The sequence below is a fragment of the Pangasianodon hypophthalmus genome, chromosome 11 (genome assembly GCF_027358585.1).
Source record: "Pangasianodon hypophthalmus isolate fPanHyp1 chromosome 11, fPanHyp1.pri, whole genome shotgun sequence".
In the NCBI taxonomy this organism is placed as follows: domain Eukaryota; kingdom Metazoa; phylum Chordata; class Actinopteri; order Siluriformes; family Pangasiidae; genus Pangasianodon; species Pangasianodon hypophthalmus.
This window is the reverse complement of record NC_069720.1, coordinates 3813576-3835486: the sequence shown is the minus strand read 5'-3', so window position 1 is coordinate 3835486 and position 21911 is coordinate 3813576. Positions and strand designations below refer to the sequence as shown.

The window sequence follows — 21911 nt, the reverse complement described above, 5'->3', positions numbered from 1 at the left end:
GCAGAAAGCGAGAGTGTCTGTATTCATGCTCTTTGGGGACAGTTTTTATTGATGAGAAATGAAAAAAAGAACATGATATTCACATACGTTACAGTAATTCTGGCATTCACTGATGTTCTGTATATTCACACACAAGGTTTATCACAGTCAGCGCTTTCAAGCTGATAACTTAGGTGCAATTACAAAATAATACAGCACACACAATATATACATATACATACACACACACACATATGTATGTATGTATGTATATATATATATATATATATATATATATATATATATATATATATATATATATATATATATATATATATATATTACACATATTCTTACGTAAATTAGAAAGGTGTGAGATCCATTTTCAAGCTCCATTATCACTTTATTCACACCTGCTGAAAGTGGAGACCACCCCAAACACTTCTCTTTAAAGGTTCCCACCCCAACACACACCTTTTTAAAAAGGTCCCCCATCCCCAAACACCTCACTAACACAAGACCCTCTCAGGTTTCGGCCCTGCATTAACTGCTTTGTGTCAAGGCCACACCCAGCGGTAAGCCAGGTGATCCTGGTATTAGCTGTTTGTGTGTGTGTGTGTGTGTGTGTGTGTGTGGAACATGAGGTTAGACACATCAGAATGTACGGTAAACAGCTCAGCTCTGATTCCGTCTCAAATCTTTTTCTTCTTTATGTGTACTATAGTCATTTTTAGCTCAAAAGAAAAAAAAAAGAAAACCCTAGATAATATAGCTAGCAGGATTTCCCCCCAATATTATTTAATTGCTCAAAATAGCTGTGAAATCAATTTCACAAGGAGAACAAAGAAAAAAAATAGCTAACAAGTTGGCGATTAATGTGACATGATAATTAAATGATACTCAGATTTTGGGCTTTTGTTTAGCATCATACGCTCTTTTGCTATGACAGTAATATATTAACATCCCAAGTCATATACCAAAAAAGACATTAATTTCAAAAGAGATTTTTTTTTTTTAACTAGGGGGTGGGGGGTGTTGGGGGGCATACCCTTGTATCCCCTTCAGATCAGGCCCCGTTTTCACCTAACTGTTTTTGACAACTGTGGATTTAAATGACATTTTGTATAATGTAAACCAAATGACCTACAAGGGGATATTGTTTCGTGATACTGTTTCATGCAATATGTCACAGTTGGTAAAGCCCAGGGCATATCTGGAGATAGTGAAATATATTGCCTAGGTGTATGTTATATGAAATTGATTGAATCAGGGTGCAGAATGATAGTTGAATGTGGAGAGCTTATTGCTTTCTCAAATGAGCTTCTGTCATGAAAACTGTAATCTGTAAAGATTACAAAGGCTTAGACCTTGCGCTCATGTCCAATCTGTTAGTCTCACAACGCCAACGTTTGATCTACATGTTGAGCTGCTTTAGTTTTATTATGGAGGAAGACTTTGAATATGCCGTGCCTCTCTGAAAACAAAGGCACCCTCGTAATGTCGCCTGTTTGAAGGGCAAAAATGACAGCACAGAGATCTATGCCTTATTTAACTGCAACCATTTCTTATGGCTTCGCTCCTCACAAACCGCATTTCCACCTGAGTTCCCGACCACTCTCAGATTTTCATTTGGCCCCTCAACCCTGATCCAATCTGCCACCTGAGAGAGGCCATGAAAACAAGCTGTTGTGTAAGGCTATGAAGCAGTTTACAGTCTGCTATTATGCAGGGATCCTGCGCAGGAGCTTCCTGGATACGGGAAGCTAATGTTTAACAAGGAGCGCATGAAACCTTTTGGCAGATGACCCGTAACGGTGAATGAATCAGGGCTGTGACTGTACGCAGGTGTTTAGTGCCCTGCTCCTGGCTGGGATGGAGGGGGTGGGGTGGATTTAGACCGGCTCCTCTAGGACTCTGTGGCATTTGCATAGATAAACCTCCCTCTTCTGATGCATAATAGTTAAAGTGCTGAAAGAACAGACACTACCTGTGAGACGAGAGCAGGAGATTAGATAAGAGAACACTGGAAAGCAGGCTGACTGTCAATACTACAGAACGATGGTACAGTAGCGATTGTACTTACAGAATCATGCGCTTAGACAACTTATTCATTAGCTACAACAAAATGATGATGATGATGATGATAATGATGACGAAGAAGAACTGTTTGACACATAACCCTCTCTCCCTCCTTCCCTCTCAAACTGCCAAACTGGTGTAATGATTAGAGTTTTAAAAAAAAAAAATCTTGGTCTCAAAACAGAAGGCTTACACAGATCACAGGCCTGCAGTGGAAGCATGCTGGGAAACCAAGATTAGAAAGGTATGAGTAAACTGAACAGATTCAGCTTCCCGTGTGTGAATTTTATGTATTTCGTATGAAAAAGGGTGCCGAATTTTTGAACTTAAAACACTGAATAAAATTGAGAAGTACACTCTTATCACAAAGAAACTTTCTGCATGATAGAAAACCCTTAAAAGTGCATCTCAGAACCTTTTTTGCAGAGCTTATTACACATGAATGATTCCTAACTACAGTTTCAGCAAGAACTGGGAATGCTAGATAATAATGGAATTACACAAGTATGCACAGATTTAACCGATAATTCAAACTGATATAAGAGAACACTGCTTTAACTTCGTTCTCAGTCTCTTACTCACTTTCAGTAACTGCTTTATTGTGGTCAGGGTCACGGTGGATCCGGAGCTTATCCCGGGAAACACTGGGCATAAAGCGGGAACACGCTCTCGATGGGACACCAGTCCATCACAGGGCATTTCTTTAGCTTCATTTTAACCCACTGATTTTTGACAGATATTATTTTATTATTGTTATTACTCATGTTAATTTATTATTATTATTATTATTATTATTATTATTATTACATTTTATTTACATAGCACTTTCAGTGTCACTGTCACTGTCACAAAGCAGCTTTACAAAAATCTGGATATAAAATTTTAATTTTTACTAATAAAGTGTGAGGCAACCATTGCAAGGAAAAACTCCCTGAGGTGGCAAGAAGAGAAACCATGAGAGGAACCAGACTCAAAAGGGAACTCATCCTCATCTGGGTGACACCCGATAGTACAATTATAGCTCGATCTTTCTCATTTTTAAGTTAATAAAGTGTTTAAAGTGCATTTAAAGCAATGCCTTGTCCATTTAAGGAGCACACAGCCTGAGAGATATACTTGTAGCTCAGCAGACATCTTTAGTTTTAATGTATAAATGATTAGTTTGCAAAAACAATGTTACACAAATAAATATTAGTAATTCTAATCCATGTGGATCTTGTCCTGGTTTCATTTGTTTTAAATTAACTTTGATATCGGCATTAGTCCAGAATTCCCATATCATAGGGGTTCACACTCTTTTTACAGCCTTTAACTGTAAAATAAGTTTCACAGACCCTGTCAGTGTACAAGTATTTCATTTACATCATTTAATTGTATACAATAATATTGTGGCTATTTAATGGAGCGGTTGTGCTTTTTATTCCTGAACTTTCCCCCGATAGAACACATTTTTTAAAATGAAAATTGTTAGATTCAAGCTGACTATATTTTTTAGACAATACATTTTTTTTGAGTTATTAAGGTTTGGATTAAACACAAGTGAGAAGTCAAACAGGGTAATAACTATAACCAGTCAATAATAAATATATTAACACAGCTGTAACTCAAACAAACAAACAAACAAACAAACAGACCTCTTGGCTATGCTTCATGTCCCTGGGTGTCACTTTGAGAAATGCCCTCTCAGTGCATAAGTAATAGCACCCCTAAAGCTAGGCTAACCAGTGCATCATTTTTTAGAAAGCAGGCTGTGCTCTTACTGAACTACGACTAACACAATTTTTTCCTTAAACCAAAACTGCAGAATGAAACAGAACATTATCAGAACCAGAGGCAGTCATTTCATCATTAAGCCTACACATGAGTCTATTTTTGAAAACATTAAGTGGAATAAAAGTTGCGCACTGGGGCATTTGATGTGTCACACTCCTGGGGAATTATTTCTCCATCCACTTCTGAGAGGTTAATAAAGCTAAAATGTAATCTGCATTCATTTGAACCGTGAAGCACACCTCGGCCTGCTCCTATTGGACCATCCCGCCGACGTTGTCCTGTGAAGTCATCCTTATGGACGTGGCCACGCCTTCCTCGCAGGGCTCTGGGGGATGACGCCACCCCGTGGCTCCGCCCTCTCGCGCGAACCCGACGCCTTGCGTTCATTTCATTCCTGCTCTCATTCCGCGCATTCTTCGCATCTCTCGGTGTGTCGGCGATCCGCGCTCGCATTCCCGCCCGGCCCTGAACCGCCACACTAACTTTACGCACTTTGTAAAAGAAATTCTCACACCTTAGGGAAAAAAAAAAAAAAAAAAAAAAAACAACAACAAAAGGGGCGGAGCTGTTAAAAATATATCGATTACGGACGTTAAGGTAAGTTTAATGTTAATAAACGGGTTATTATGCAAACTTGTATGTCGTCAATATATATATTTAAAAAAAAATATGTAGCGCAGTTTAGGAAGAAAACCAAAGTGTCGCGAGAGTAGGACGGGCTGAAAGTGTTTTCAGACGGATTTTAGTTCTGTGCTCCAGGGTTTTCTCGACGCTGCTGCAACAGGGTGCTTTCACTTTGCAAGCCTGTGACTCAGTGCTGTAACCCGCCTGACATGGCACCGCAAATCTCTGGCATTTTTCACATTTTTTGCTCGAGAACCCGCTTGCGCGCGCGCCATCGCTCAGTTTCCGCTCCCTGAATGCGTTCGCCTTGTTGTCGGAAACGTGTGGATGGTAAATTATTTGGATTTTTTTTTTTTTCCGGGACAGGATGACGGATCCAAAATGTTGCTGTTTTCTCTCCCCTCTCCCACAGTTCGCCTTGCCGGAAGTTGCAGATCTCCTCGGAACGCTTTGCGAGAACACAGCTCCGGGAGAGACTTGTTGCTTTGGCGTCTTTTCTTCTTCTTCTCTTACTCTTACGCTTACTCCTACTCCTTCTTCTTCTTCTCTTAAAATCCTCACCGTAAGTAGCTTCCACATTTCCTTGTAGCTTTCCCACCACCACCACCACCACCACTACTAGTACTAGTGTTCTTCACATTTAACCAGTCAAACTGTTTGCACTCCTTAAAAACACGACTCCAAAGTGTTTATTAAAGGTCGATTCATTTCCATAGCGACATTTATTGTTTAATAATCAGTGCTTTTCCTCCAACTTCTCACGAGCGCTCTTTGCAACTTCATGGCAAGCTGTTGCGTTTGAGGACGGGAAGTCCATTATTTCAGGCTTTTACTGAGCTCAATCTGCATCTCAGTGGATTATGTGGTTTGTTCTAGTCAGATTTCGCCATGAATCCAGCAGATCAGAGGCGCTTTATTTACCTGCAGTAAGGAAGAACAGCTCAGCCTTGGGTTTGTCATTTCCTTTGTTGGGATTGCCCGCCTTCTCCTGTGTCCAAATGTCGAAAGATCAGCTTGTTTTTTTTTTTTTTTCTCATTGCTAAGGAAGACGACAAGACATGAAATGAGGTCTGCACTGGTTATGTGGATTTTTTTTTTTTAAACAACAACAACAACACAGGAGAAATGCTACACATTGCGCGCGAGACCGTGTCGGGTAACAGAGTAGCACTTTAGCTAACATTTACTCCCAAAAAAAGTGTCACTGTTTTAAGTTTTTGTTACAAAACAGGAGGATTTGTGCTTCACACATAGTTAGTGTCCTAACAGGGTACAAGTCGTGAAATTACTTGAAGTTTATTATTGTTTTAAAAAAGATGTGGATACTTAGCAGAAGGCCTGTAGAGGAGCTCAGAGCTCTGCTCTAGTTTTTTTGTTGTTTTTTTTTTCTTTTCTGCTAAGCTAATGCTTAGCTTTGCACTTTCCTCTCCTGGTTAAAATTCACTCATTAAGCTGAATAAACTTCTTTAGTTTTGACTGAATTTTATCCTAATTTTCAGTCAGTAACTACACTTAAAGTGCTTTATTAGAAAATGTAAGCATTTACACTTTACTTAACCCAACTTCAGGGCTCCTATTTAATCAGAGGTGATTTAAAAATTAAAATAACACCCCACATGTCAAGCATATATTTAAATATTTAGCCAAGAGTATATAATACTGTATAATGTAATATTTCATTTCGAAGTCCCTGTGGAGCTCTTAAAGGAAATACTCGGTGAAGAGGACTTGCATTACTGTCCCACTCACTCAGCTTTCTGAAAACAAGTTCCACTATTGTGTGATTTGGGACTAAGCCTCCTTTCTCACAGTTAATTATTGCCTTATATTTCACTGTGGCCTTTATTTAAAAAAAAGAAAAGAAAGAAAGTCCAGCAAGACACAATGTGGTGTTTGTCTGCTCTAACTGGGCCGTCATCATTGACTACAGTAAACAGATTGAGACTTGACCCCTGACGTGACCTTATCTTGGAAAGCAAAGCCGCTCTTTGAGAAAGGATTGAACAGAAGGATAAATATGGTTTAGCAGCAGTAGCAGTATGTGATACGTTTTTAGCTTATGCAGTGAGAAGAAGACCTGTTGAAGGTGTGAGTTGTGGATTTTTTTGGACAGCTTGCACACACTGATGGGTTTGAAAGCATGCAGAAGGGACTCCATCATTATCGAAACATGCTGTGACACTAATAACCTGGCTGCATGTTCATGTACAGATCTGACATGTTTATGTATAAAACATGATCAAATACTATTTTTCTCGGACATATGACCAGGGTATGTGTGTAGTAGTACACTCTCCATACACTAAACTGTACTCTTCCTTATCACTGGAGTGGTCACCTATAGAGTACATCTTTTGTACCTGTTCTGTGTGTATCTTATACATGGTAACATCATTGTAGTAGTCTGTATTTAAAAAAAAAAAAAAAAAAAGTCAAGTACATCATTGCAACTTCAGGACAACCGATGTACATTTAATTATAGGTTAATACTTTAAAGATACACTTCATACACCTTACCAGGTAAAAAAATCTTTACACAATAAAGGTGCCAAAGATTAACCCTTCATGGTACCATCGCAGCGGCAAGAAAAGGTAGAGTTTAGTACCCTTTTTCCCCCCCCTAAGAGCGTATGTAATAGCATAGCATCACTTTTCTTTCAAGTTCACTTAAGCATGTAAAGCCAAACCAGGCTTGTACCATAAAATTTGAAAAAAAAAAAAACCAAACCTCTATCTATCTATCTATCTATCTATCTATCTATCTATCTATCTCTCATTCATTGCTCGCATAATGAGCACTAGGCATTTATACAGTGTGATATTAAGTAATATTGGGATATGTATCGCATCTTCCATAGCCGTAGACTGCAGTGTTAGAAATTGTTCGCCTGTTTTAAAACTGCCGTATATGTGATTTTTGTCTTATTTGACACAAATACAAGGGAAAAACAGGAAGTGCGAATGTGGTTATATTTATTAAATAAAAGATAACAGATTTGATCTAACGCCCATCCTTCAGAGCGAATTGCAATCTTGAAATAGTGCTTGGACCCCTTGCTTTGTCATATCTGTGCATTTATTTTGTGTGTGTGGGTGGTGGGGGCTTTAATAATAAATCTGAATCAGGAGGTGAAAACTTTGTTCATTTCTATATTTTCTGTCTGAGTGGTGCTTATGAGCATGGCTGGAGAAAAAAAGAATGCAGTCTTTCACTTGTGAAATGGGAAGAGAATAGGTGCATTGCTCCGACATAGTGGATTGGGTTACCTCTGGGAATGGAGGATTGTGGGGGAATGGACGCAACACAGAGAGACCCTATTGTCTTTCCTGTTGCTGAGCCGGGGAGGAGTGTGTGTGTGTGTGTGTGCGCGCGTGCACGCACACTAGGCTGTTGAGCTGCAGAAGGCAAACAGTGCTGTGCTCAAGTTGACATCTGGTTTAGTCGCCTTCTGCACCTGTAAGGGGAAAAAATGCAAATATGAACGTTACTCTTAGTGCTTCCAGGACGCAGGCTAACGGCCATTTGTCAAGCCGCGGCTGGCGCTTGCTGTCTACACCAGGCCATTGTTATGCCAGCAACAGGCGGCGCTGGCAGTGGCACCATATGGCTCCTGTATGCTTCAGATAAGATATCTACTCACTTAACTTATCAATGGCATTTTAATACGCCTCATATTTCAGTTGCCAGTTGTTTGTTGCTCAGCATGAATTTGCATTTGGCAAAAGTTGTCGTTTCCAGTCTTTAAATAAACTGAAGGTGTGATTAGTACATATCCAAGTTTAGGTTCGTCTTTGTGAACCTGGTGGTCGTGGTATGCTTATAATAATAATAATAATAATAATAATAATAATAATAATAATGCCATATTTTTTCCCCAATCAAATGAGAGGTTGGTTAGAAATCACTCATGAGTCAATTTATATCCATACTGAAATTCCTGTACACAGTGACTTCAGTGGAGAACGTTTGCTGTTAAAATATGCATCATGCGATTAATACATGTTCTGTAGGTTATCGCCCTGAAGTTTATTATTTTCCTTAAACAGCATGTTCGGAGGTTTTATTCCTCTTATACTACAGCAATTTACCAACAATTACATTTGTATTTATTAAGGAATTGCACATTATACTTTTATTAGTTTGTGGTTACAGTTAATGTTACGATGTGTCCATGAAACAAATTAATTCCTGTTCTCATAATATTTTATATCATAATATTTTCATTATAACAGCTATAAACAATCTCTGCATCCTCTCTCTCATTTTTCTTGCTCTCTTGAAGGTAGAACTAATATCATATAATTTAATATAAAAAATAATAATCATCATCATCATCTGTCTTGAAATCTTCCCTTGCAATGGCAAACTTAATGAACAGCTTTAACTGAAAGCACTGATACTGACTGAAGTCTTCTAACAGAAACGTCTTACGTAATTTTTTTACTACAGAAACAGTAACGTATTAGAAAGAGTGCATTAATATAATAATAATAAAACCTGTTGATTTGAATTATAGATTGCACCACTGTCAAAGTCGCTGTTAGAGAAAACTAATCAACAACCAATCAGATTTCATGAATTCAACAGTACTGGTGTATAATAGCACGATAATAAATGTGGGTAAATTACTATGACAGTATGAACTGAATGTAAAAACCAAGTGAGCTGTTGTGCAGAATTTTTGGCGCTCCTTCATCTGTGTCTATTCATCTATCGATTTGAAATCATTTATACCCACTTAGTGAGCAGCAAGCAACAAATAGATTTCATAATGGCTGTATGCAAGGAGCTGAGGGTTTACCTCAACACGTATGATTGAACCACACACAAGCGTCCGCGCCGCTTTTAGAAGCAACTAACTCGCTTTTCCTCTCGTCCTGCGGTCACAGGACAACGTGAACTGCTCAACTCTGCTGGGACGGAGCCCAACACAAACAGCCACGTCCTGTCTGCTTTATTCACCATCCACATCATTTCCTATTAGAATCTATCTGCGGTCGGAGCAGAATCGGAGAGAGATCGGTGGGCTAAAAAAAAAAAGGATGGAAAATATTAAATGACTTGGAATATGCTGATTGTAAACCTTGACATAATTGCGGGCCCAAATGAGACAGGATTGACCCCCCCCCCCTTTTCTGAGTTTTCATATTATATTTTGGTTGATGTGCAGAGTGATGCTATTCCTGTCCTTTTTCATCAGCACATTTCCCAGCAATGAAGGCAGCTGGTCTAAATAAAGGTCTGAACTGATCAAAAGTGGTTTTAAGCATACTGAGATTTGTTCACTCTTTCCAGAAGCAAACACACGTTTTCTGGGTTTTGTTTCACTTGGCGTAAAGGTCTCATGTAGCTTTCTAATACAAAATGACATATTAGAGGTAGTTGGAAGCCACTGTATATAAGGCTAGTGTTACACTATGAAATTCAGTAATTACATCTGTGTTTTAGTCGAAGACCTGTGAGTTCAACTGTTGCAACGTCAGCTCTGGTTTTCTGTATTAATGAGAATTTTTCAAATTTCTAATTCATATGTAAGGTGACCCTTAAAAGATGTCTAAAACCTTGCTAGCTATGTGATTCGTCCCCACCACACAGACTATTTTATCAGGTTTTTGGGTAGCTATGCGTCACAGTGGAATAGACATAAGCTTAAATGATTCAGATTGTGTTCAGATACTCGTTCTCAAAAGGTCTGCGATACTCCGTCACATCATCATCAAAACAGAGAAGAGCACTTACACACTCTGTACAGATGATGCTGGACAAAATCTTTAAATGTTTAAAAGATCTAATGAAAGATGCAAGTAAATAAATAAAGAAATTTAGCCAACAGAGCAGAACTGAGTAAATTAATCAATGATTATTTACACGAATGTTAGCATGAATGGTGAAGAAACAACCGTGAGGCTCGGGTTTTAAATGCCGTGAGTGACTTTTACCTCAGGTTATGAGACAGAGACTGATGTGGGCGATGCTGATAATCAGTGACAACTCATTTCCCATTGTAAAGTTATAATTCTCTAAAATGTGACAGTAATGTTTTTTTTTCCATAAGTGGATTAGGTTTTAAATGAAGAGGTGGGAGGGACATCTTTCAGTGGAATTGCAAAAAAAAAGTCTTAATAATTTCATTTTTCACTTTTAATCAGACTTTAAAATGCTAGAGCTTTACTTGTGGTTGAGATACATGCAAAAGATATTTCAGTTCAGGAAACCATGTAGTTTCAGAAATATATACAGTGGAATCCAGAAGTCTGAGACTACAATGAAAATCTGGGATTTATTATTATTATTATTATTATTATTATTATTTAAAACTGGAAATAAACAGATTGGAGATGGAGATAAACAGGTTTTTGAATTCTAAAATGAAATGTGCAACATCTTGACTTTTCAGCTTTCAAGATGTTGCACAATTTCTAGGTCACTATTGAAAAGTAAGCAAATTTGTGATATTGATTATGTTAACTCCTTTTGTACAAAAGGTCAGATTTTCTGGGAGTCTTATCTCTTCTTATCTCTGAAGCACGTGTTCAGACGACCCTCCAATGGATCTGATCTAAAATTGACTAAAATCAGGTTTTACACAAACTCGTGGACTGTGTGTCAGCTCAAGTGCGCATTGTCGTTATAGCAAAAAAAGAGGACATACTAAGTACTAAGACATTTTGAAATTCATGTAAATATTTCTCAGGTTCTACTTTTCACTCAGGTTGTTGCTGATAATATCATTTGTAATGAAAACCTTTGTGTTCACTTGTTCTGCCAAACAGAAGCATTTCCACTAGTGCTCTCACACTTTTGGACCCTGTTGTGTGTGTGTATATATATATATATAGTAGAAACTCAAATTGTGTGCATATGAAGGGTTTTCCCGGGCTGCCACACACACACACACATCTAGAATAAACATCCAAAATGTAACTGAAGATTTAGAAAAATTTAAAGCCACTCGTCCGTGTGTATAAGCAGAGTCAGACTCGAGGTTGTTTCTAATTTCGAAATCAATTTTCCATTTGTATTATAAGGTTTTTACAATGACTTAATAAAGTCTCAGGGCTGGCATTTGTGAAGGGAATGAAACTGATATGATTGCACATTATTAAGCGTAATTAAGTGTTCCAAGCAGACCTGGCTTCGTCTTGTTTTCCTCCTAAATTAGACTCTGGAGCTATTTTTCCATTGGTGCATGTGCATCAGTCTGACTCCCTTTTTCTCGTATTAGAATTATATTATGAAATGCTAGTGTGCGTGTGTGTTAGTAGTTTTTAAAGAGGTGCATCTACACACACATGCTTTGTCTGCTGGCATTAAGAATGTACACCAACACAAGAGTTCTTCTTTGGACTCCTCGCCAAGGTTAGCCGCTTTTGCGGATCTAATTCTAAAGAAGTGATGAGTGCTGTTCTGAAAAAAAAACAAAAACAAAAAAAAAAAAAACCCACCCAAAAAAACAAATGAATGTTAGTTATTTAGCTTAATAGAGAGTCAATTAACTGCGAATGTTGTTTAAAGCGAGTTAATGGGTCGCGCAGTTAATAATAGGCTTTAAACCTTGAGAATTGTGAATGCAGAACTGTGCACATTTGGTTGAGGATATTGCATGTCAGAGCCCTTCATACACAAAGCAGGTTACTGCATAGCTTCAGAACTATATTTTATTTCTCTGTAATTCAACATAGCAATACAAAGGGGAATGTTCTGTCATACATGTTTCTGCTTTTCCGATTTTTAGTTTATTGTATTGAATAACGATTTGATCGTTGATGTAGTCTCTGTGAAATTTGAATTATTTCGTAGCTTAAGAAAATTTTTTTTTTTTCCCTTTCATGATTGTATCATGATAAACATGGCTTCGTGGTGCATGTATGACTGTGAGAATGCACCATAGACCGTTGTGTGTTAGCGAATGAGCAGAGGAGATCGGAGTAGACCCGTGTCTCTGATGCTGTTTGTGACTGCAGCCTCCTTAAAGCAGAATTGCCATAAAAAAGAGAAATTGGTAGTAAATGTAAATGTGCAGCTATAAACTGCCAGCAAACTCCTGGGTACACTTTGGCCTTAACGACCTTTTTTTGGGAAGTGTAATTTTCTTTATTGCTTTCACTTATATATAATCAAGGATTAACACTTTGTTCTTTGGATTTGTAATGGGTATTATCTAAGTATTAACTTAAGATTATGCGACAGGGCAAAAAAATTCTCTCGACATTTTCTTAATACATGATGTGTATTACGGTATGTAATACATGATGTGTATTATGGTATGTAGTTTTGCGCTACACAGGAGACGTCCGAGATTTCTTTATTTAGCACTTACAAAAAATGTTGTAAGTGTCAAATAAAGAAGTATTTAATAAGAAAAAGTGGGGCAAATTATATGATTGGTATAATAAGTAAGGAATAAACACACTAAGGCGTGCTGTTAAAGGAAAATAATCAACAACAGGGTGATGTGATGCAGCCTGACGGTTGTGCAGTTATTGTTACCACCACAATGTTGATTATTTTCCAATAACACACATCCCAAAGTGTTTTATTCTTCTGATTCCACAACAATTTGTCAGCAGGGACATTTTTTATTAAATAATGAACAGCGCAGCATACTTTTTTATCCATTTAAAGTTACATTTAATGTCGTGGAACGTATGCAAAACTGTTCATTTGTGTTATAGCTCCTATAACCTGTTGTTCCCGGACCAGCCCCCTCTCATTTTTCCTTTTTTTTGAAGTTAGAAGGCAGAGAACGCAGCTTGTCAGGTCACCAAGAAACTGGAAAGCGCCTGAAGACTTTCCTGTGGAGGAAAACTTACTGATAATGAGTTTCAATTCGCTGACACTGGAGACTCCTTCCATAAATGTTAAATAATACTTTTTACAGAAAGCCTCACCATATTAATGATTACACATTTTTCTTTGTTAATCTGTTTAATATGTTTATTATACAGTGGATATAAAAAGTCTACACACCCCTGTTAAAATGGCAAGTTTCTGTGGTGAAAAAATTAAACCAAGATAAATCATGTCAGAACTTTTCCCACCTTCAATGTGAAATTACAATGTATAACAGTTATGTGAAAAATAATCAGAAACATTTTAGGGAAAAATAGGAAAAATAAAAAAGTTACAATAAAATTGTTGCATAAGTGTGCACACCCCAAATAAAGACCAGCTGTTTCTGTAAGATTTTCTTCACATCTTGGTTTCAGCTCACAGACAAAGCCTGTACAGGGTCTTACTTTGAGAGGAATCAATCAGGAGAGGAGTACAAAACAGCTGCCAAAGCATTGTATGTACCATGGAACACCGTGAAGGCCATCATCAAATGAAGAAAATGGGGCACCATAGTGACATTAGCAAGAACTGGACGTCCCTCCAAAATTTACAAACGGACAAGACAAAAACTTACTAGGGAGGCTGCCAAGAGACCAACAGCAACATTAAAGGAGCTGCAGGAATATTTGACAAGTACTGATTACTCTCCGCATGTAACAACAATCTCTCGTATTCTTCACATGTCTGGGCTGTGGGGTAGGGCGGCTAGACGGAAGCCCTTTCTGACAAAAAACATCCAAGCTCAACTTAATCACCCCAAACAATGTGGCAAAATGTGTTATGGTCTGATGAGACCAATTCCAAAAGGTATGTTTGGTGCCAAAAAAAAAAAAACACAACACCAAAAGAACATCATACCCACGGTGAAGCATGGTGGTGGCAGCATCATGCTTTACAGCTGCTTTTCTTCAGCCAGTACTGGGCCTTTTAATCAAGATGGAGGGAATCATGAATAGCTACAAATACCAGCTAATTTTAGTGCAAAACCTTCAGGTGTCTGCTAATAAGCTGAAGATAAAAAGGAATTTCACCTTTCAACATGACAATGACCCAAAGCATAAATCCAAATCAACTAAGACCAAAAGAAGATCAGTGTTTCTGAATGGGCTAGCCAGAGTCCAGACCTGAATCCAACTAAAAATCTGTGGGGTGACCTGAAGCGGGCTGTGCACAGCAGATGCCCTCACAATATGACAGATTTAGAACTTTTTTGCAAGAAAGAGTGGGAAAATATTGCCAAGTCAAGATGTGCCACGTTGATAGACACTTCCTCAAAAAGACTGAGTGGTGTAATATAATCAAAATGTGCTTCAACAAAGTATTAGTTTAGGGGTATAGACACTTATGCAACTAGGTTATTGTAAGTTTTTTTTCCCCTCAGAAGTGTCTGTTTTCCCTTTATTTGTATACTTTGAAATTGCACATTAAAGGTGAGAAAAGATCTGATTTATCGTGTGTTATCTTAGTGTCATTCTTCACAAAAACCTGTCATTTTAACAGGGGTGTGTAGACTTTTTATATCCACTGTAAGTCTTACAATATGTGCAAGTCCCTGTGAATTAGCTGATATTATATAAACAATAATGTATTAGAAAGAGTGCCTTTATATAAACCTTTCAGTCAGAACTATTGGCAGATGTTGTTACAGAAAATTAATCAACACCTCCTGATCAATCAGATTCAGGAATTCATCATTGCTGTGGTATAATGTGGTATATAAACTCTGACATAATATCTTTTTCGCTTAGCAACTTGCAGATTACAGTTTTCTTAAATGAAAACTGAAAAAAAAAAAACATTCTAACTTTTAACACTACTTTCTTTGAATTTTTTTTTGGGGTCTTATACATAAAACCATATGCCATTTACAGTCATAGATACATAAGAAAACCATTAGTTTAATCACAAACATGTCCTAACATTGTTGTTCAGTTATTTCCCGTTTTCTCTGACTTGTCTTCACCCTAAAAGGTTGCATGGCCCAAGTTTCTGTGTAGGCAAACCATGAAAACAGTATCGAATCCATGAATCATTAGATGAGTCAGTTCCAGAAGTTGCCATAAACCTCAGAGTTCTTGGCCGCAGCTGAAAGCAGGAAATCCAGGCTTCAATAACTTCCTTTCCCAGAGCAACCATCGACGGGAAGATGTACGCCTGTGCAACAAAGCCACTCGCTCACTTCATTTACTCAAACTGTTTATAATTTGTGGTCCGTATTCAAGCGCTGAGCGTCCGGGCTCGCTGGCTCAGTGTTCCCCGCTCCAGCGTCGCTATAAATCCCGAGCAGACCTTTCATTAATGGACGCCGCATTGTTATTGTGACCGGCCGAGTCCTAGAGCCGGCCTGTGATTTGGGCGATGGAGGATCTCTGGCAGCATTAGTATGCACAGAGACGGTTTGAACTCTCGCTGCGGTGCGGCTGTAGCTTAGTAAACACTGACACTCTGATTCAACATGACTCTTCTCTGATTCAACACTACGGACACGGAGGCAGAGAGCTGCACGGCTTTGTCTTTTTGTGTCTCTGTCTGGCAGCTCACTGTGATGGAGGGTGAGAGATTGAGAACTGGTTTTTTTCTGAGAAGTTCCAGAGTGTGTTAGTGTTTTGGTGAAGAAATTCATGGCATATTAAAGTTATAAAAGTTATAAAAGCAAAGTTACAAAAAAAACTGGCTAGCTTTCTAGTGCACCTGGCTACTCATTTTAATGACACAACATTAGAGTTAGCCTAATGTTAGCTAACTTGCTTTCAAAATTGATTACTAGTTTACACAAATTAATAGTTAGCTTAATCTTAGCTCTCTTGCTATTGTCATTGGTTCCTGTTTACACAATATTATAATTAGCAGAATGTTAGCTAGTTTACTATTTGTTTACACATTATACTGTATAGCTTAATCTTAGCTACATTGCTATCAACCTTGTTTAATAGTTTACATAATATAATAGTTATTAGCATATTCCTAGCTAGCTTGCTAGTGCCTTTGACTAGTGGTTTACACGATATGATAGTTAGCTTAATCTTAGCTTTCTAGCACCATTGGTTACTGTTTTACACAATATTATAATTAGCCTAATGTAAGCTAGCCTGCTCCTGACACTGGTTACTAGTTTACACAATATAATTGCTAGCTTAGCTAATTGTTAGCTAGTTTGCTAGTGTCATCGATTAACATTTAGCACATTATGAAAGGCTGTTTTTAGGTAGCTTGCTAGTGCTACTGGTTTACACAATATAATTGTTAGCTTAATGTTAGCTAGTTTGCTAGCACCATTGTTAGTGGTTTGCACAATATATGTTCGCCTAATCTTATCATATATTACTCAGCCTAATTTTGACATTGGTTACTGGTTTACACAGTATTATAGTTAGCCAGAAGTTAGCTAGCTTGCTAGTGTAAATGATTACTGTTTAGCACATTATAAAGGTTAAGCAATTTTCAGGTAGCTTGCTAGTGCTACTGGTTTACAAAACCTAGCTAATTAGCTAGTTTGCTAGCACCGTTGATTACTGGTTTACATAATATAATAGTTAGCCTAACCTTAGCTAGCTTGCTTGCACCGTTGTTAGTGGTTTACACAATATATTAGATAGCTGAATGTTACCTAGCTTATAAGTGGCATTGGTTACTAGTTTACACAATATACGTTAGCCTAATCTTAGCTTATATAAGTTAGCCTAATATTGATATTGGTTACTGTTTTACACAGTATTATACTTAGCCAGATATTAGCTAGCTTGCTAGTACCATTGATTACTGGTTAGCACAATATAAAAGTTGAGCTAATTTTAGGTAGCTTGCAAGACCTGTTGTAGTAGTACCATTGACTGCTAGTTTACACAATACATTAGTTAACCTAATAATAGCTAGCTTGCTCCTGACATTGGTTACTGGTTTACACAATACAATTGTTAGCTTGATCTTACCTGGTTTGCTAGCACCATTGGTTACTGGTTTACACAATATAAGTTAGCTGAATGTTAGATAGCTCATTAGGTTACTAATGGTTGCTATAGGTTACTGGTATACACTATATAATAGTTAGCCTAACTTTAGCTAGCTTGCTAGTACCTTTGTTAGTGGTTTACACAATATAATAGTTAACTTAACCTTAGCTAGCTTGCAAGTGACATTGGTCACTAGCTACTACTTATACACAATATAATTGTTAGCCTAACATTAGCTAGCTTTCTAGAACATTTGATTACTGGTTTAAAGATTACAGTAGTTAATCTTAGCTAGTTTGCTAACAACCTTGATGCTTTACACAATAGTATAGTTAGAATAACATTAGCTAGCTTGATGATGCCACTGGTAACTGGTTTACTGGTTTTATAATAGTCTAGTCTTAGCTACCACCATCGGTTACTAGTGTACATAAACGTTAGGCTAACTTGCTAATGCTTAGTTATAAAAATGTTTAATACAAAACCTAAGTTTAGTTAGCGTGAAAAGTGGAAATAGACACTCAGTTAAAATTAAACGGTACGATATTTTAAATATTTAGTTCCTCTGTAGATAAGCCGACTTTTCTTATTGGTTAATAGCAGATAACTGTCTGAAATCTTCACAGAAATAGGAAGGTCAGTGTAACTTACTGTCAGCTTTTTTTAAATATTAGCCTTTAATAGAACTAACTAGTATTTACGTAATTTGTTCTGTTTAATGTTTTAAAAAAAATGTTCAAATAAAGTGTATCTTTTGTGTCTTTCTTTAAAATACATCATGAGTGTAGCGGAATATATAGAGGACAGACATTTTTCCAAAGGACACTTTTTCCATACCATTAATCCCCCATGACCTGACACTGGATGTCACCATGATGTTTCCATGGATCCGGCCCCCACCGCTGTCGAGGAACCTCTAAACATGGTCACGTCACCACGTGACTTTTGCGCCATTAGCGCTTCGGGAGGAAGAAGTGACTCACAGTAGATGGAGGCTTTTTGTTATCATGGAGGAACTTTGAGGGGGGGCTAGAGGCAGATATCTTTCTTCCTCATAAATGTCCAAAGATCTCTTATCTCCTCCTGTGCTTATTTACAGCTTTAATTTCCTGTGCTTCGTAAGCGCCGCCTCGTCCGTCCCGATGTGCCGTAACACGTCTGCGTAACAAGAAAGCAATGCTGGAATGTCGCCTATTTCTGGAATGTTCTTCTATAAAAGGATGGTAAACCTGCCAGCTAATTCTGACTGCAGTTACACAAATTACAGCTAATCACCTGGTGTAACTTTCTCCCCGTTGGACAGCCCAGCCCATGTGGCTATTTTAGTTATCTTGTGTCATGATTGCTGCATGCCACAATAGAAAACACTTTAGGAGTGGAGTATTGAGCTCCAGCATCCAGCCCGTGAGCCGTAAATAGAGAGCGTCCCTGCGGCCCTATCTGCAGCAGCGGTGTAATGGGCTGAACAGTGCGGCTGATTGTTGCACGTCGCAGGCAGGTGGAGAAAGCTGTTTTGACAGGCCCTGTAAATCAATCCAGCGCCCCGGCCAACAGAAATTGATCCCAGAGTGGCCTGTAGTAGCAGCAGGCATTGGGTCTGAGGTTTGAGCTGGATGGCATCAGACGGATTCACTGCATCCAGCTCTGTGGGTTTAAAGAGGTATGAAATAAACGCTTCGGCGCTGCCAGTAGGAGAAGAATCTCTGGCTGTCCACTCCACTGGACTTTTGCTTTCTGATTTGAGCTTTGCTAAGAGCACGGAGACGTGTTTACAAAGCCAGGAGGAACATTCTATCCAAACGAACAGACTGCGTCCATCATTTGTGGGTTTTTTCTCTGAAAGTGATATATTAAAAATTGGAATATTTTTGTTAGTGTATCGTGGCGTAACATCTTGACATGTCATTTTAATAGTAATGGTAATTTAAAAGCGTTGTTAAAATATGGCTGTTTTGAAATTATTGGGTTTTAGAGCTGCGATTTGGACTGGAAAGTGTGTATCAAATGTGAAAACCCTGAATTTATTGTAGGCAAGTTGTTACTCATCCTGCTTTTCTGAGCACTAGCTGTACCACACGTGCATTATTTCTGGCCTTTGTTCGAACGTTTTGGTTTTCTTTAGTTTGGTTTAGTTTTGGTTTTTTTAGTTCTTTATTTTCACCCAATAATCTTAATATAAAAAATATTTGGCATATCAGTGTTTTTTTTCAAAGTTATAAAAACAAACAAATACATAAATAAGTTTTATTCAAATACACAAATTAAAATAATTATAAATAAATACAATTTATTCAGTGGTACAAAAAGTAATGAAAAAAATGAAAAATGACAAAAAAAAAAAACTATTGGCAGCGATTAATTCTTTGTGCTATTTTATGAAAACTGATTGACTTAATTAAAAAAACATTGTAGGCATCTTATCATTATTATTTTAATTGTATGCTGTACCTTTTTATCATCCTGTATTTTACATTCTTTATGATTATGTATGCGCTTATTACAGCATGTGGAATCTCGGATATTTACATCTCGCAGTAAATATGCGTAACCGGTTACTACTTGTGCTAAACCTGGAGTAGTTTCAGTGTTACAGCGGTAATTAACTAGCCGCAGTAGTACACTTCTAAAATACTCTGTGCGCCTTGCGTTTTGGTAATTACCAGGTAATTGCAGTTCTTCTCTTTGAGACCTTAACTACTAGGGGTCATTACGGAGTTGGAGAAAGCCATTCACGGAATGATCACTGCACCTTCTGAGATAATCACACAAAAGGAGTCGACACAGAAAATTACATTTCGGACCTCTCCTCTTTTATTTCATTACCCTGGCCTTGTGCGACGGCTGAAATTGGGTCTCTTAATTTAAGGAGCTGCATTCCAGCTCGGCCTCGACCGTAGCGCTTCTTGTAATCCGTTGATAAGTGTCATCTCCCATAATGCCGTGTCACAGCCACGGCTTGTCTCTCGCTGCGGCATTCACTTGTTGCCCACACCCCCTCCTTTTTATCGCGCTAATAAGACTATTTCCATGGAGCCCGAGTCAGCCGGAGAGGAGTGCACAATTATCTCTTGAGGTTGCGACAGTTTCCACAGGTGGCGTTCCTGCCTCATAGAAGCTGTGATCATTAGTGTTCGAACAGACCCTTTGCTTTTTGACAAGCTCGTGACCAAAGGCAAAGACGAGTCGGGTCAGCAGGAGAGCCACTTACCACGCGTTTTTGAATGGTGTTACTACGCTGTTGCCAGAGGCGCCCGAGTCCATGTTCAAACTTGAAGCATGAAGAGGTGCATTGTGAAGGCTGTGTGATTCCGGGACCTTATAATTGGAGAGGCTGCGTCATTTGGTGCACACCAGCAGCTGTGTTGTCATCTATTCTGTTCCTTGAATTAAGGATTAGCACATGGTGCTGATGATTGAAGACCTGTTGAATCTAAAATTTGGGTTTTCTTATAAATGCCTTTCTGTCACAGTATACGGTAATCATAAGTGTGCATTTGAAAGAAAATGTTTGCATATGCTGTTCCCATTAGGGGGAATTTTGATTTTAAAAAATCACATGTCAGACGTCAAAAGAGTTAGCTAGCTCAAACTAGCCTGGAATGTCAGCTTGATTATGAAAAATGGAGCACAGGAATAATGACAGTATCTGAATTCACAGTACTGCATGTGAAGGAATAAAATACCACAGGGTGTGCTGTTATAGGAAAATAATCAATGACTGGGTGGTGTGATGTTACTTGACACAAAGCAGAGTTACTCTTGCTACCTGAACAGTCCATCCTTATGTGATTTATTCCTCTTCTGCCACAGCAGTTTCACAATGATTACAATTCTACTTAATTAAAAGGTAACACGTCATACTTTTTATCTATTTATTGTAGTGAAACTTATGCAAAACAAGTCCCTCTTATCACTTACACATTTTTTTTTTTTTATTCAAGTTCAAAAAAGTTGAAAAAAGTTGAAAAAAGATACAACAAAGCTGTTTGTACTGAAGACTTTCCCGTGGTGGAAAACAAAGTTACAGCTTTACCTCTTACCATCACAAAGCTCTGACACTGGAGACTCCTTCCAAAAAATGCTAAATAAACATCTCACAGAAAACTATCAACAGTTATACATGTATTGACAAGACGACAAGATAATAGAAGAAGGAGTGCGGGAACGGCTCAGAGCTGCCGTTATAGAAAATTAATCTGACCAATCAGAATTGAGAATTCAACAGCGCTGTGGTTTAACATTATATATTGCACAACCTATTTACAGGATTTAGCTCCCTAAAGGTCAGTTGGCATGGGATTAGTTTAACCTGGAGTTATTTTTACAGGCCGTTTTATAGAAGATAGAAGACGCTGTAATCTTCACCGGCACGGGAACGCGCAGTCCCGGAATAAGTCGGGAAAATAGCTGACGTGACCAGTTCGCACAGGATTAAAAATCACAGAGAAGCTCTGGGAATTATTACGTTATCCCACCTCTCCATATAAAACGAATCCCGGCCGAATAGGGCTTAAAAGTTCCATTTATCCTGTTTCAGAATCCATCACTGTAGTTTGGCGCATGTGCTCTCGAGCCAGCTTTGTGTGCGAAGCTTTGTGTTTAAATGATGAGATGGATATAATGATGCCATACAGACATATGCCTTAAATGAATGAGCAAGTAAATAGGGC

The 21911-nt window shown here is 38.1% G+C and overlaps 1 protein-coding gene across 9 annotated transcripts in view; it reads left to right on the top strand.

Moving 5' to 3' along the window:
- The first annotated feature begins 4232 nt into the window (after window positions 1-4232).
- Window positions 4233-21911, top strand: part of tead1b (TEA domain family member 1b) — a 70689-nt gene continuing 53010 nt past the window's right edge. For 3 of the 9 annotated variants that reach the window (XM_053238316.1, XM_053238315.1, XM_053238318.1), the window contains exon 1: window positions 4240-4428. The gene's annotated coding sequence lies outside the window, so the exon portion shown is untranslated. Of the gene's footprint in view, window positions 4429-21911 lie in introns of all 9 variants that reach the window. The other 6 variants (XM_053238314.1, XM_053238312.1, XM_053238317.1 and 3 more) reach the window with 4 other exon arrangements.